Source organism: Pogona vitticeps, chromosome 12 (genome assembly GCF_051106095.1).
Source record: "Pogona vitticeps strain Pit_001003342236 chromosome 12, PviZW2.1, whole genome shotgun sequence".
NCBI lineage: Eukaryota > Metazoa > Chordata > Lepidosauria > Squamata > Agamidae > Pogona > Pogona vitticeps.
The window spans coordinates 18,168,658-18,183,760 of NC_135794.1; positions in this window are offsets into that span (position 1 = coordinate 18,168,658).

A 15,103-nucleotide genomic window follows, 5' to 3' on the forward strand; every position below is an offset into this window, starting at 1 on the left:
TCAACAAGTGCCAAGTAGAAATATAGAGACATTATATCAATATTAATCTTGGTAGTTTCTCAACACATTTCTGCAGGGATTTAATGGCTGGGTGACTGGGTGGGGGGAAGAAAGGCCCCCCGTGAGTATTTTTAACCTGCAAGACTTAAAATCTGTGTCAGGCCGTTTTCTCATCAGAGGGAATCACAGACAGTGTGGCTCCGTGGAGGTCATTGACATGTCGTAGCAATATCAGGTTGATCCCACTTTAAGTGCCGTGATGTCATCTTACCAGATCTTTGGATTTCCAGCCCTAGTGCCTACCCTGAATTACAAGGGAGATTTCCAAATCCTTCAACAAAATGAAACGCCATGAAAGCCCAAGGGGCATCTGGTCGCTCTTTAACGCTGTGGTGCAGATAATGTTCTGAGCGGGAGCCTTTCTGCCATCTCAAGTGTTTAGCTGTGCAGTTTCTTATATTTTATAGATTTTACATTTTTTGTAACTGGGTCCCTGTTGTTTATTTCACAGTTGGAAACCTCCCAGAGTCGTGATGAGGCCACCAGATGGAGCGGTATAGAAATATAATTAATAAATTCAATAAATAAATGTAGGATTACCCAGCATAGTCGGTGAACTGGCATTTCGGAGGATTTCGAGAGAAAGCCAGGACAGTTAATTTGAATTAAAATGTTCTAATTCTGAACCTCTATGGTATCGGGAGTGGGGGGGGGGAGTAAGCAAATATTTACACTTTTTCAGTCCAGGAATCATTTTAAGAGCTATATATTGTCCATGTGTATGAACACTAGCTTCTGCTGTAGCCATCCAAATCTGAAAGAGGCATAGCTACAGCTGAGCTTTGTTAACAACCTGTAAACAAAGCACAGTTACTAATTTCCTCAACCTCTCTCTCTCTCTCTGGTCTCCTAGGGACTCTAATACAACTTTGTCGCAGTGCTGGTACCAAGCCGTGGCCCCTCTGGGTGGCTTTAGAATATGACTCTCCATGGGAGCACCTCCACCAGGAGACGAAGGTGCTTCTCCATCTTGCCAAGCACCATGAGTGATCAGAAGCTGGCCATATCCACTGGCAGGCCACCTCCAGGGGGTAGGGCCTGCTTCTTCTTGGTCAGAAAGATATCGCACAGGATGCATGCCATCTCCGGGAGATGCACCAACATGCTCTGCTGCTACTCTTGCTGGGGGTTCTGTGTCATCAGCGCCTCCGTCTTCTGAGCTTCCTTGGCTGGGACCCTCTCCATCAAGAACTGTGACGCCCCTTTCAGGCTACCACCTGTGCCAGAAGGCGAGGGCAGAATCAACCGAGGAGACTCCAGCCCAGCAGCGTCCCTGGTTTCAGCTGTCCTGAGGGCCAGGTTGGTGAAAGCTTTCTCCACCTTTGGCATCAACACGGTTGATGCCTATATATTTAGTTACCTAACAAACCAATGGGACTGTGTCCAATTTTTACTTATGCCAATAAAGGTTCTATCTATCTATCTATCTATCTATCTATCTATCTATCTATCTATCTATCTATCTATCTATCTATCTATCTATCTATCTATCTATCTATCTATCTATCTATCTATCTAATCTATCTATCTAATCTATCTGTCTGTCTGTCTGTCTGTCTGTCTGTCTGTCTGTCTGTCTGTCTGTCTGTCTGTCTGTCTATCTATCTATCTATCTATCTATCTATCTATCTATCTATCTATCTATCTATCTATCTAATCTATCTGTCTGTCTGTCTGTCTGTCTGTCTGTCTGTCTGTCTGTCTGTCTGTCTGTCTATCTATCTATCTATCTATCTATCTATCTATCTATCTATCTATCTATCTATCTATCTATCTATCTATCTATCTATCTATCTATCTATCTGTCTGTCTGTCTGTCTGTCTGTCTGTCTGTCTGTCTGTCTGTCTATCTTTAAAATAAAAGAGAAAAGAAATAGTGTTATTAGCATTATGAGCAAAAATCCAACTCATTCTGATCCCTTGTCATTCAGTCCCCTTAAAGGGGTGCCTGGTTGATGGGAAATGTCCCCCACAGGCCCCTCTTTGCTTCCACTTTCTACATCCACCCACCAACTATTCAAACCCTTGTGCACAATTTTCTGCATCGGCTCAAACAACTGCCTGAACTGATATAAATGCATTCCCTGAATTACTTATTTATTTATTTAAAGCACAAGTCCAGCGGTGGAAAGAAAAAAAAAATGAATTGGGAGGTAAAAATTCTGGGCTGTTTCACATTTCACTTGTATATTGATTGCGTAGTCATTGGAAAATAATGTGAACCTGATCATCTTAATCCCAGAGAATTCCCCTAAGATTTGCCAATGCAGCCACCCTCTTAGATTCATAACTTTAATGAAGAATTTCTCTGGAAAAGATGGGTGCTTTCTAGATGTTAGAATCAACAGTACATGGAGAGTATCCACAGTCAAGCAGGTGTTTCTTGAATTCGTGTCCTCTTTCTTCAATATGTAGTTTTCTTCCGGTTTAGAAATGTGTCTGAGATCCGAGTTGAATATGATATCCCTCTTTATGCAGATGACATCAAATAGTAGCCAGTTTCATCCTCCACAATGAAGCTCAGGTTTCTCCCCCTGTCTCACAGGAAGTTTGGCTTTCTAAAGCTGATTTAGTGCGGGGAGCTGCATTGTAAATGCAGGCCTAGCATATGAGAACATGACTAAGTGATAAATCTTGACAGGTTTACAAAACAGAATGAAACCCTCCGTTCGTCTTAAGGAAAAACGGAGGACTCCTGTGAGCTCTGACATCTGCATGCTCAACAGGTGGTAATTATTCCGCTGAGGAATTGGAGCACTAAAACTGTTGTGGCAGATTAAATGTGTCGCTTGTTTGTGTCGCCAATCCTGAAGGGCACAAAGTACCCGTCGTCTTGGGGCGGGCATTTTTCAGGGCAGGTTGGACAGCCGAGGGACTCCAAACAGCTTAATCCTGTCCAGTTGGTTTTTTGCCTCCATCACCGACTGCCTGAATTGCTCCCATTTCTCCCCGGTAGTCCTATTGCATCAAAGACAGCTATCTTGATCCTCATTATGGTATACTTGCTTAAAGACTGAAATTAAATACACTTAGGGAAACCCCTAGTGATGAGCCAAATTAATAAGTGGAATACTGTGTTGTTTGAGGAGATTGTTTCCATAAACACACTAGCTCACACCCGATCCCCCAAAGATTTTCGTGTTTCTCAAATATCACAGCGTGTTTTGGAATGAAACCCATTTTAGTGGCTCTCTGGGCATATCAGTCTACATTCCTCATTGGTTTAATACCAGTTTGAATGTTATGACTTTGCCCCAAATAATCTTTGTTTAAATTGATTTTTTTCCCCTCAGGGAGCGAATTTGTGACTCTGGCATGGGAAGCCACCACACAGTCTAGGCTCCCCTTGTGAGTGGAACATCCTGAAGTTACCAACGTGTTTTTTTTTCCACCCCTTTCCCGTTCATTCTTATATTGAGCTGCAACTAACTCTTAAGCCATTGGTGTTGAGCCCCACAGTAGAGTGTGTGTGGCTGTTGAAGACTGCAGAGTGATAGTGTGCACTGGCAGCCATATGCTATAGATTAAAAAAAATTAAATATTTGTATTTCCTTATAGCAAGAGAGTGAGCCATTCTGATGTAGTGGGTAGAGCGATGGACCAGGAGTCAAGAGACCAAGGTTCAAATTTCCACTTGGTCATGGGAACTCACTGGGGGATGGCACTGGTAAAACCACTTCTTAAATATCTCACATACCTAGAAAAGCCTGTTAGGGTCACTGTCAGTTGGATGTGACTTGATATCATATATCAAGATGGATTCACTGAGGTGCGATACCATCGCGGAGGTTGGCAGATGGCCATGATGTTGCGGCAGAGAATATGGGCATACGAGTTAGACATAAATAGTTTTCTTGCATTCCATCCCTCTTTTTCAGTTATGGAGGTGTAATTAAGCTACTTCATGGCACCTCTCCCATAAGCCAGGAGAAATGACAACATCAAGTTTCCAGACAAGGGAGAGGGTCTGGAAAGGCATGGTAGATGAGCAGGTGGCTGACGCCAACTTAGCAGAGATAGGAGTGCTGGAGGGAAGCAAATACTTAGAATGGTGGGAAGAAGTAGTTAAGGAAGACCCTTGGAGCAGGGAAACTGTGTTGTTGAGAATCCCCAAAGTAGAGGCGGAAGGGACAAGGTCGACTCAACCCCCTCACAAAACTTCATACTAGAGGGAACAGGATTGAAGAGAGAGGAGGTGCCAAGGCCAGGAAGCTAATTCCTGAGAGAAGGTAGTATCCTAGTCCAAGAATGGTTTAAAGCCCTAAATAGTTTAGGATCCCGATATCTGGCAGAGCGCCTTCTCCCACCCAGTTCTTCCAGAGTTGCTCATTCCAGCAAAGCCAGGCAGCTGAGGGGCCTAACACCGAGGGATGTCCTGAAGGAAAGAACGAGGAACAGGACCTTTTCGGCAGTGGCCCCTCGCCTTTGGAACTATTTGCCAATGGAGATCAGCCTGGCTCCCTCTCTGGGTGTTTTCAGGAACAATCTTAAGACCTGGCTATTTGGGCAGGCTTTCCCTCCTGCTGTATCTTAATTTCTTACACTTTTGCCACCTTGGACTTATAATGTGTGCTTATTGGTTTTATTGGTTTTAAATCTGTAAACGACCCAGAGTAGACCTTTGGTGTGCATGGGCGGGATAGAAATTTAATAAACAAACAAACAAACAAACAAACAAATAAATCATTCATTCATTCATTCATTCAAGAGTGAGGCTGCCAGATTCACCATATCATGGGATGTTCAGTGGCGAAGAGAGGGGAGTTGATCATCTGTATTTCGTGGGGTTGTATAAGTCATCCCTTGGACAGCACCCCCTGCTTAGCATATGTTTAACCAATAATGCCCCAAGGAAATGGGACAAGATGGCGTTGCGGGTTAAGCTGCAGAAGCCTCTATGCTGCAAGGTCAGAAGACCAGCAGTTGTAAGATTGAATCCACGGAATGGAGTGAGCTCCCGTCGTTTATCCCAGCTCCTCGCCAACCTAGCAGTTCGAAAGCATGCAAATGCGAGTAGATAAATAGGTACCACCTCAGTGGGAAGGTAATAGCGTTGTGTGTCTAGTCGCGCTGGTCATGCGACCATGGAAACTGTCTTTAAACAAATGCTGGCTCTACGGCTTGGAGATGGGGCTGAGCACCGCGCTCTAGAGTCAGACACGACTGGATTAAATGTCAAGGGGAACCTTTACCTTACCTTTACCTTTACCCCAAGGAACACTGGGGACCTGATACTGTATTGAATTTGCTAAGATTAAAAAGGCATCCTAGGTCAGATCCATGGAGTGTTACAAAAAGTAAAATATATTGATGGGCATTCATTGTTACAAATTGATAGTATTCAAAGCTGTTGTTTGCTTACTATGGACTCCCATGTCATGGAAGGAAATATGGATAAAGGGGACCTCATGAATATGGAATCACAACATCACACATTTAACAATGCCTGCCTCTTTGCTTGTTGTTGGTGTTGAGATGACAGCAATTCAAACAGAGATAAGATATGCTTTGTTTCATAGCCTAGAAGCTTGTAGCATTTCGGTATGTTTAAAAAAAGTAACTGTAAGTTACTGTTTTAGTTGCTTCTGAGAAATACACTCATGTTGCAATTTGTGGCTATGGCAGGGATGGAAACCCACATTCTTCTGCATGCCTGAGCCATCAACCATCTCAGAGATCAGCCTGAGAAGGATGATAACCACCACATGCCTGGATGGCCTAGAAGTGAAATTAAGTGCAGATCTTGCTTGTTTATTTCTAAGAAGTATCTCTTGTCCTAGAAAAACAGTCCAGTTATGGTAGAGTTGCTGCGAGGTGTAAGCCATTTAGGCCGGGTCTTGCTCTATTTATTTCTAATATGCTACTTGGATGCTATTGTTGGTTGCAGTGGAGTAAATCTCATCTTGTAAACCTCCTAAAAGCTGTTGCCTGGGGAACTATTTTCTGTTCGTTAATGGTTTTACTGAATTGAAGGAAGCCAGCTTAGCAGCCTGTATGGAGAGTTAAAATCGGAGAGTAGCAAGGATTTAGACACTTAGTTTCTTGTCTTAAACTGGAATCAGGTGAAAAGGACCAGCAAACTAGAGGTCACAATGATAGAGCCCATGATGAGGTCCATTGTTGACCTCTGGGGATCCTTGTCCCTGATTCCCATTTCCTTCCTGTTGCTTCCAGCCTGTACTCTCCGAATGACCACAGGAACATCAGATCTATCTACTTCAAGGGTAAGATGCCAGGGAGTGAACATCAGAAATTCTGCATGCAAGTTTGTTTTCTACCACTGTACTTAGGAGTTCTGTTAACATGCAATAAATGTCCCCTTCCTGGGGTTTCTTAAGTATAAGCTACTCATAAGTGGCTTCTTCTGGGAGCACTTTGGGACTGTGAAGCTTGCCCAAGGCTACCCAGGCTGGTGTTTCTTCTGAGAGGAACAGTAAAGAATCAAAATCCTTAGTTCTCTACCTAACCCACTAAGCCAGTGGTGTCGAACTGTGGCCCTCCAGATGTTCTTGGCCTTCAACTCCCAGAAATCCTGGCCAGCAGAGGTGGTAGTGAAGGCTTCTGGGAGTTGAAGTCCAAGAACATCTGGAGGGCCACAGTTTGACACCACTGCACTAAGCTATCCAGCCAGCAATATGCTTATAGGCTCCTCTATAGAAGAGTTTGAGAGATGGTGCAGTTAGCAGATAGGGTGTTGAACTAAGGCTCAAAACACCAGGGCTCAAATCTTTACCATGGGTACTCACTAATGGGGCATGATAGAGGTACACCACTCTTTGAACTTCTATCGTTGTTGTTTGTTGTTTAGTCGTTAAGTCATGTCCGACTCTTCGTGACCCATGGACCAGAGCACGCCAGGCCCTCCTGTCTTCCATTGCCTCTTGGAGTTGGGTCAAATTCATGTTGATGAACTTCTATTACATCTCAAAAACCCTATAAGGGTCACCTTAACTCCAACCAATTTGTCAGCATAAAACATAGAAGTCCAAAATGAACATGGTGATGGGGAAGGGGGAGTAAGAAGGATTCAGATCTGTTCTTCATGTGGAAATTGCTATGCATATTTAAAAAAAACTGTGAAGACCTTACAAATGTTTTTGATTGTAATATTTATTTCAATTGCCTTTGGGCTTAGCTCTTTCCAAAGAACCACCCATGTTTACTATCTACCTGTGTTTATGTAAACCATCATTCAGACTATAACACCCCTCCAATATTGTTCATTTGGACCAAAAGTAACACAGACCCAACGTCAGCTGGAAAGAAGTTGGAGTTTGTTTGTGTGCCAACCTAATTTATAATTATTCAGCAACGTTACTTACACAGCTTTAAATGTGGTCTTCCCCCTCTCAGTAGAAAAAAGGAGATCTGGCCAATTTTCAAAGGTAAATGTAGATATTATCAGATCAATTACACCTTGAGAAGATTGTATGTCTTGCTTTAATTCACTCACCCTTGATGGTAGTGTTTGTCTAATGCTGCAAAGTTCCCCCCCCCCTTCTTCCCATTAAGTGGGACACACCTCGGGTATCCTGTGCAAATCCATTTGCCGATAAAAGTTCCCTCGAGGGCCGGCGAGCCCTCTGTCACATCCCTGAATTAAGCCGTGTGAATGGGCAGCCGGAAAAACCCAGGAGTATCACATTGCAAGAGAGGCCTTCTATTTATTTATTTCGCCTCTCTTCCCCCTGGCTTGGTGGGCGCACGTCTGCGTAACCGACTTCAATAAATGGCCCCTTTTGGCTGGGGAGTTCCAAACACAAGGGGAACAAGATAAATTCCTTCGAATTCTAATTGGAGAACAGTTGACTTTAATTGGTGCCCATTTGGTAGACAATAGGAGGAGAGTAGCGCTCAGCTCCAATGGCACCCTGGGGGGATATAGTCTTGCAGCAGGCCAGAAAGCTCCCAGGGACAGCCGGCTTCCTGAGAAGAAATCGGGAGACCAACGTCTGGATTAACCCTCCAACTGTCAAGCTTTATTAGCCATAATCAGGAGAGATATATCAAGGGTTAAACACAGGAAACTGAACTTACAATGGAGACATATGTCTCTTTTAGGAAAACAAAAAGTGGGGAAAGCCAGAAAGAGGAGTGGGGAGGGGGGGGAGTAAATATATCTAAACGATCACAAGGCTTCTCATTCAGGTTTAAATAAAGCTTCCATCCGTCACACATCTCCCTCCACTGTAGCCTGCTGGCGGATCCTGTCGTTACTCTCCGCAAACAGAAGCGGGTCATGCTTTCCATCCGTTGTGACATCTGTGCTCAAAATGCGACACAGGCGGAGCCGAAAGGGCTTTTAAAAAAGAAAATGGCATTTGTTGCCTTAAAAAAGAAGACTTTTCTGGGGGTGTGTGTGGGAAATTCACTGGTTGTAATGCCACCCACGTGGTTTTCTAGGTGACACACCCAAGATGGGACAAGAATGGGAAAAGTGGACCTCTCTGTCCTGGAAGTATGAGTGTTTCAGCTCTTGTTAGGCGTTCCCTCCTGGTGTGAAACTCTTCCCCAAAATGGGTGCCTGAGGATGAAAGCCACGGGAGGGGCTTGGTGGCTTTTCTAATGGCCAGGCCACAAATTTAAGCAGGAGCTACAGAAAAGAGTGAGTGGGTGTGATGTGAACCCTCACATCATCCCAGGAGGATGATACAATAGAGGAGGGGAGAACAGCTTCATGCCCTCATGGAGCCCAAAACCTCTTTTCGTACACTAATCATTGAGAAGCTGGAAAGGGACTCTGAAGCAAGATTACTAGGGTGTACATTCCCTTCCAGAAGGTTGGGTTGGCTTAGCTTCAGTCCCAAGGAAGGTAGTTGTGTTGCTGTGACTTATAAGGGGCCTGGGCTTTCCATTCTTAAATTTTCTCTCTCCCCTCCTTTCATTTTGCTGGTATAAGTCATAACACTCCAGTGTCTGAGCGTGCACAGGAATGCCTCCTTGGGGTGTGAGTGGTTAGGTCGCTAGGGTGGTGTTCAGTTCTAATGATATTCAGACAAGGATTGGGTTACAGGATCTCCAAGAAGATGCAAGAAGGGTCAGGGTGGAATCTATGTCCCCTTCTTTGCCACCATACAGAATGAGGGGATGGGAAGGAAGGAATAGTATGTAGATCAAATACTACCATACACACTTTTTTAAAATGATAGCACAGTGAGGCTGAAATAGGTTTAATAAGTCTGTGCTTGATACAAGGAACTGCTCATGGAAAGGAAAAGTGAGAGGAAAAAAAGAAGGAACAGAAAGGATGAGCAACTAGCTACATATTGCCAGTATATTCCAGCTGGATTTTCTCCAGTGTATCTCAAGGCAACATGCATGGCTCTCCTTCTATCCACTTTATCTTCACAATAACCCTGTGAGGTGGACTAGGTTTAGGGACTGCTGCATAACTCAGCGATTTAGGTATCTAAATGGTTGGGAGTTTGATTCCCCATCGTGCCTCCTTGGCAGGGTCTGAACTTGATGGTCCATAGGGTCCCTTCCAGGTCTGCATTTCTAAACTTATTATTATTGTTGTCCCATACAACTCAATGGGGAATAAGACTTGGAGAGTAAAAATCTCTATAAATGGATGGATGGATGGATGGATGGATGGATGGATGGATGGATGGATGGATGGATGGATGGATGGATGGATGGATGGATGGATGGATGGATGGATGGATGGATGGATGGATGGATGGATGGAGAAAGAGAGAGATGGATGGATGGATGGAGCCATGTTCTTTGGCACCCTCTTTCCCACTTATTTATTATGGGACTGCAGAAAGGCAGGGCAGCTGCAAGTGTTGCCCCATGTATGACTTTAAGACTCCACAGCCTTTGGATGCTCCTCTTTCAAAAGATGGCAATTTATGCTTCATATCTGATTGAAATGTTGGAAAACTTTAAACTTGCCTTTGTTATACATTATGCTGGCTGGAGAGCTCTGTGGTTTAGGTGTCTGGCTGTGGAGCCAGAGGTGGTGGGTTTGTTTCACCTCTGTGCCTCCAACAAGTGGAGCCAGCCTGTGTGGCTTTGGGCAAGCTGCACAGTCCCGGAACACTCCCAGAAGGAGGGAAGGGTCAACCATCTCTACCTGGAAAACCCTGAAAAGGGGTCACTGTAAGTCCAATGTGACTTTATAACAAATTATTATTTATGCATTAAAAATCTTTTACACAGAAAATAACTGGCCTGGTACATGTCTGTTAGTCAGCCATCAAGACTTCTACCCTTCTGTTTTCAGTATCTACATTTATTTAATTTTTATTCAATGTTTGTTGACTTGTTTTTCCTCTGCTCCTTTCTTTCTTTTTCTTGTTTTGTTACATTTTCATGAATTAAAATAGCAACACCATGACCTCTAGGTCAGACATTTCCAGCCAGTTAATGAACAGCTGGATGAAAAGTCCTCCGCGATGCCTCCGGGCTTAAACCCCTAGCAGACAATCATTATCTGCACAAGGGATTCCACTGCTGTCAGAAATTATTGCCTTAATTATGAAGATAGAGTTCAACTACGCTCCAGAATCCACCAGCCAACTTCCTGACCTTTGACCGGGGATCTGAATTTTAACCAAACCCCAGGCTTGGAATTCAGAGCTTAGCTTACACTAAGTAGTACACCTGAAGTCTTTGTAATGAGGTTCAAGGAATTTAGTGGCAGAGGGGCTGCAGTCTTTTTGACTGCCATGATGACTGTTCCTCACAATTAGTAAATTGGGATGCAATGTGTGGCCCTCTAGACGTTCTTGGACTGTAACTCCCTAGCTAGCCTTGTCAACGGAGAGGAAAGCTGGGATACACAGTCGAGTGATATCAGGAGAACCACTAAGATCGCTAGCCAGGTGGCATCACATTCTCTGAACGCTCATGTCTGAGCCAGGGGACCTGAAATGTATCCAAAAACATGAGTGTCAGGAGCAAAGCCTGAGATGGGGCAACCGTAAGAGGCACAGATGGTAGTAAGGGGGCAAAGTGCTCTTCCCCAAGCAATATAAAAAACACAGAACCATGCTGGGTTAGTCGAAAGCCCTTCCATCCATCCATCCATCCATCCATCCATCCATCCATCCATCCATCCATCCATCCATCCATCCATCCATCTATCTATCTATCTATCTATCTATCTATCTATCTATCTATCTATCTATCTATCTATCTATCTATCTATCTATCTATCTATCTATCTATCTATCTATCTATCTATCTATCTATCTATCTACCTACCTACCTACCTACCTACCTACCTACCTACCTACCTACCTACCTACTCACCCACCCACCCATCCATCCATCCATCCATCCACCCACCCACCCACCTACCTACCTACCTACCTACCTACCTACCTACCTACCTACCTACCTACCTACCTACCTACCTACCTACCTACCTACCTACCTACCTACCTACCTACCTGACTGATGAATATACCACCTCTTTAGTGCAAGCTCTAATCTGGGCAGTTTATAAATTACAACTTAAAACACCAGAGGAACCCACATGACAATGCATGCATATATGGTGCTTCATGGTATCAATAAAACAAATCATACAAAAAGAAAAAGAAAGAACAAAATAAATGGAAAGAAAAATTAGTATTAATGTGTTTCTGGGTTATCAGAACTATACTATATGTATAGTTCTGTTTTCATTACATTGCACACGGAACCTGAATTGTGAGTCTTAGGAACAAGACCTTAAACCTTGCAATTCTTGACAGCCGAAAATCCTTTGTTTACAAGCTAGCATTAAGAAACATAAAACTGGACTGAATGGGTTCAGGATTGTCTGGTGGCTGAAGAGGGTATGCAACCCTCCTACGAATGCTCTTCCTGGCTTCTGTCTGTTCTGCTTCATGGTGGGCAAGGCAGGTGCGGCTGTCAGCCAGAGAAGCCCCAAATCAGGGAAAACCTAAAACGAAGAGGCTAAGTCTGAAGAGTTCACCAAAGCAGCCCATCAGGGCAGGGAGATGCAAAAGCATAGTCCAACATCACTCCAAAGGTCAAAGCCATGACACTCTTCTACCACCATCCACAAGGAAGATCCAAAGGCTTAATCCAAATAGTGGGTCAGTTCAGGATTCCAAAGCAAGCTTCCAATCACACAGGAAACAGGTACAGTAAATAGCAGACACATTGTCTCCAGTAGTTTGCAGTCCTAACTAAGGGCTTCTTGTAGTTGGTCAGCTGAAATCCTACCAAAAATTCAACTGCAGAACCATGGGCAACAAGGGGAAGAATTCGGCCAGATACCCTGGCTTTTGGGTTTCCTGGAAGGGAAGGAAACCTCCTTCCAAGGAGACCCTCAACTCTGAGGACACAATTTCTCTTATGGGAGCCTTCTCCACATCCAAACACTTCACCATGGGATTTGAAGCTGGCTTTGAGCCTTCAGCTTTCTTCATTCCCATGGACTGGGCTGAAGTTGAACTTACTCCTCTGGCTTGGCCTCTTTTGCCTGGTCATTGATGCGCTTGAAGTCCTTGCCCTCTGAGGCTCCCAGGTCTGTGAAGCAGGACAGATTTTCTTCCTTGGTGGATTCTGGAGTGTTCGTTTTGGACACAACAAGGACACAACACACAACACTGCCCCAAATGGAAAACCTACCCCATCTGTTCTTTTCATAGCACCAAAGCCTTTGGGGTTTGCTTTTTATAAGCAGTATTTATTTATTTATTTATTTATTTATTGGACTTATATACCGCCCCATAGCGCTACAAGCACTCTCCGGGCGGTTTAGAATTTTTAATTATACAGGCTACACATTGCCCCCCCAGCAAGCTGGGTACTCATTTTACCGACCTCGGAAGGATGGAAGGCTGAGTCAACCTTGAGCCGGCTACCTGGGATTTGAACCCCAGGTCGTGAGCACAGTTTTTTGTTTTTTTTAGCTGCAGTACAGCGTTTTAACCACTGCGCCATGAGGCTCTGTGTATGTTGCCATGCTTAGCATGTTGGCCTAAGATGTGATGGATCTTGGTTCAATTTCCCTCTTGACTTCCAAAATTCCCCGAGTGACTTTGGGCCAGCCACCTTCCTCTCCGCCTGATCTGACCTAAACTGGGGAGGAAGAGGGGCAGACCTGCAGCTTTGAGATCGTTTGAGAAAAGAGGGGAAGGAATTAAATCTAACAAATAAAGACATGACACCTTTCTTTACAAACGGCATCCTCTGTTTTCTTCAGAACAGGCAGACAACGGATTGTGATTCGGGCACAATTCCAGTTGGATTTGCTGTGAGGAAAAAGACTGGATACTATTTTATTTTGTAGCTCAGGCAGCAAAAGATCTCGGGCAGAAAGCAGGCCGTATGTTTCACCTTCCTGGATCCTCTGGTGCTTTCCGATTGCTTTCGCCAGCATCTACCGGGAATCGAACACCCAACCTCTGCTTAATCACTGAGCTACCCAACAGGAGGCCAAAACTTGGAAGAAGTTTCTTTTTTTGGAATGGAGACTCCCAGAACCCTCCAGCCAGTATAGCCATTGGTTGACTGGGGGGGATTCTGTAAACTATAGGAGAAAATATGAATTTACCCCTCCCAAGGTTTAGCTGTATCCACTCACAGCAAATAATTACGACTGCCGTTGGCAAACAATGCTGTCCAAACAGCCCCCCTCTGTGGAAAGTGAAACATGGACATCCTTGATGAGATGCAGAAAGAGATCACACAGCAGTCCAGGTACGCTCAAGAAACACGTCTTCAGGTGAGCAGCGTTAAAACAGGGCATTTTATGCCACACAAATGCATGTGTTCTTTTTCACTTCCGTCTCCTCCCTCCTTCCGAGACACAAACACACGCATCCCATCATAGGAGAAGAGGAATATACGGAGCCAGTAGAGTGAAAACCTTGTGACAGAACCGACAGCAACCTTGACCTTTAGAATGGAAGCTCGGCAAGATCTGTTTTGATCTGCATTCACCTGTCTGCCTCGGCCCCTTTCTCAAAATGTCAGTCAGGGGAAGTTGAGCTTATATAAGAGGTGGAATGACCTTGTGGGCAAAAAACAGAGGCCTGTTCTGAAATATGGTCCTTTCAAGTCCTATTCTCTTCCATGTCACACAGGAATTAGGAGAGCAAAGAGGCTTCCCTAGCTTGGAAAAGATCAGGATGGTACGGTGCCATTCGGGAACCAATGAGTTCGCTGAGAGTCTGTTTGTTTCTTTCAAAGTCATCGAAACTGGGTCACGGGTTCAAGAAGCTGATTTTGATTTATGGCCGTTCAGAAATAGAACTCACGACATTTGGAGGGGAGATGGATGAATCTGGTATTTTCTAAACCAGCGCTTATGCATGCTTTCTACATGGAACTGATATGAAAAACAAAACTCTCTGAAAACAGACATTTAAATACCATCTTCCAAAGCGTTTAAAGAACTATTTTCTACCAACTTATGTAATTAATTGCACTGAAATGAATATTTGTGCATTGGCTACCTTTTGAAATAAGTTCTTGCAATTGTGGATTTGTTTCCTCCCAGACATATTCATTAGGTATTTTAACATATTTAAATATTCATTGTTGTTTAGTCATGTCTGACTCTTTGTGACCCCATGGACCAGAACAGGCCAGGCCCTCCTGTCTTCAGAGTTGGGTCAAATTCATGTTGGTCGCTTTGGTGACCCTGTCCTCTGTCGTCCCCTTCTCCTCTTGCCTTCACATTTTCCCAACATCAGGGTCTTTTCCAGGGAGTCTTCTCTTCTCATGAGACGGCCAAAGTCTTGGAGCCTCAGCTTCAGGATCTGTCCTTCCAGTGAGCACTCAGGGTTGAATTCCTTCAGAATGGATAGGTTTGTTGTCCTTGCAGCCCAGGGGACTCTCAAGAGCCTCCTCCAACACCACAATTCAAAAGCATCACTTCTTTGGTAATCAGCCTTCTTTATGGTCCAGCTCTCACTTCCATACATCAAAAAATGCGTTTTACTCTGTTTTGGTATATTAAAACTTCTGTGAACTGCATCATGCTCCTCTCTGATAAATGCAAAACCTGCTGGACAGCTGGGTTCTGATCTATCTGTCAGTTTAAAAACTTTGCCTTGGGATGAGTATTTAA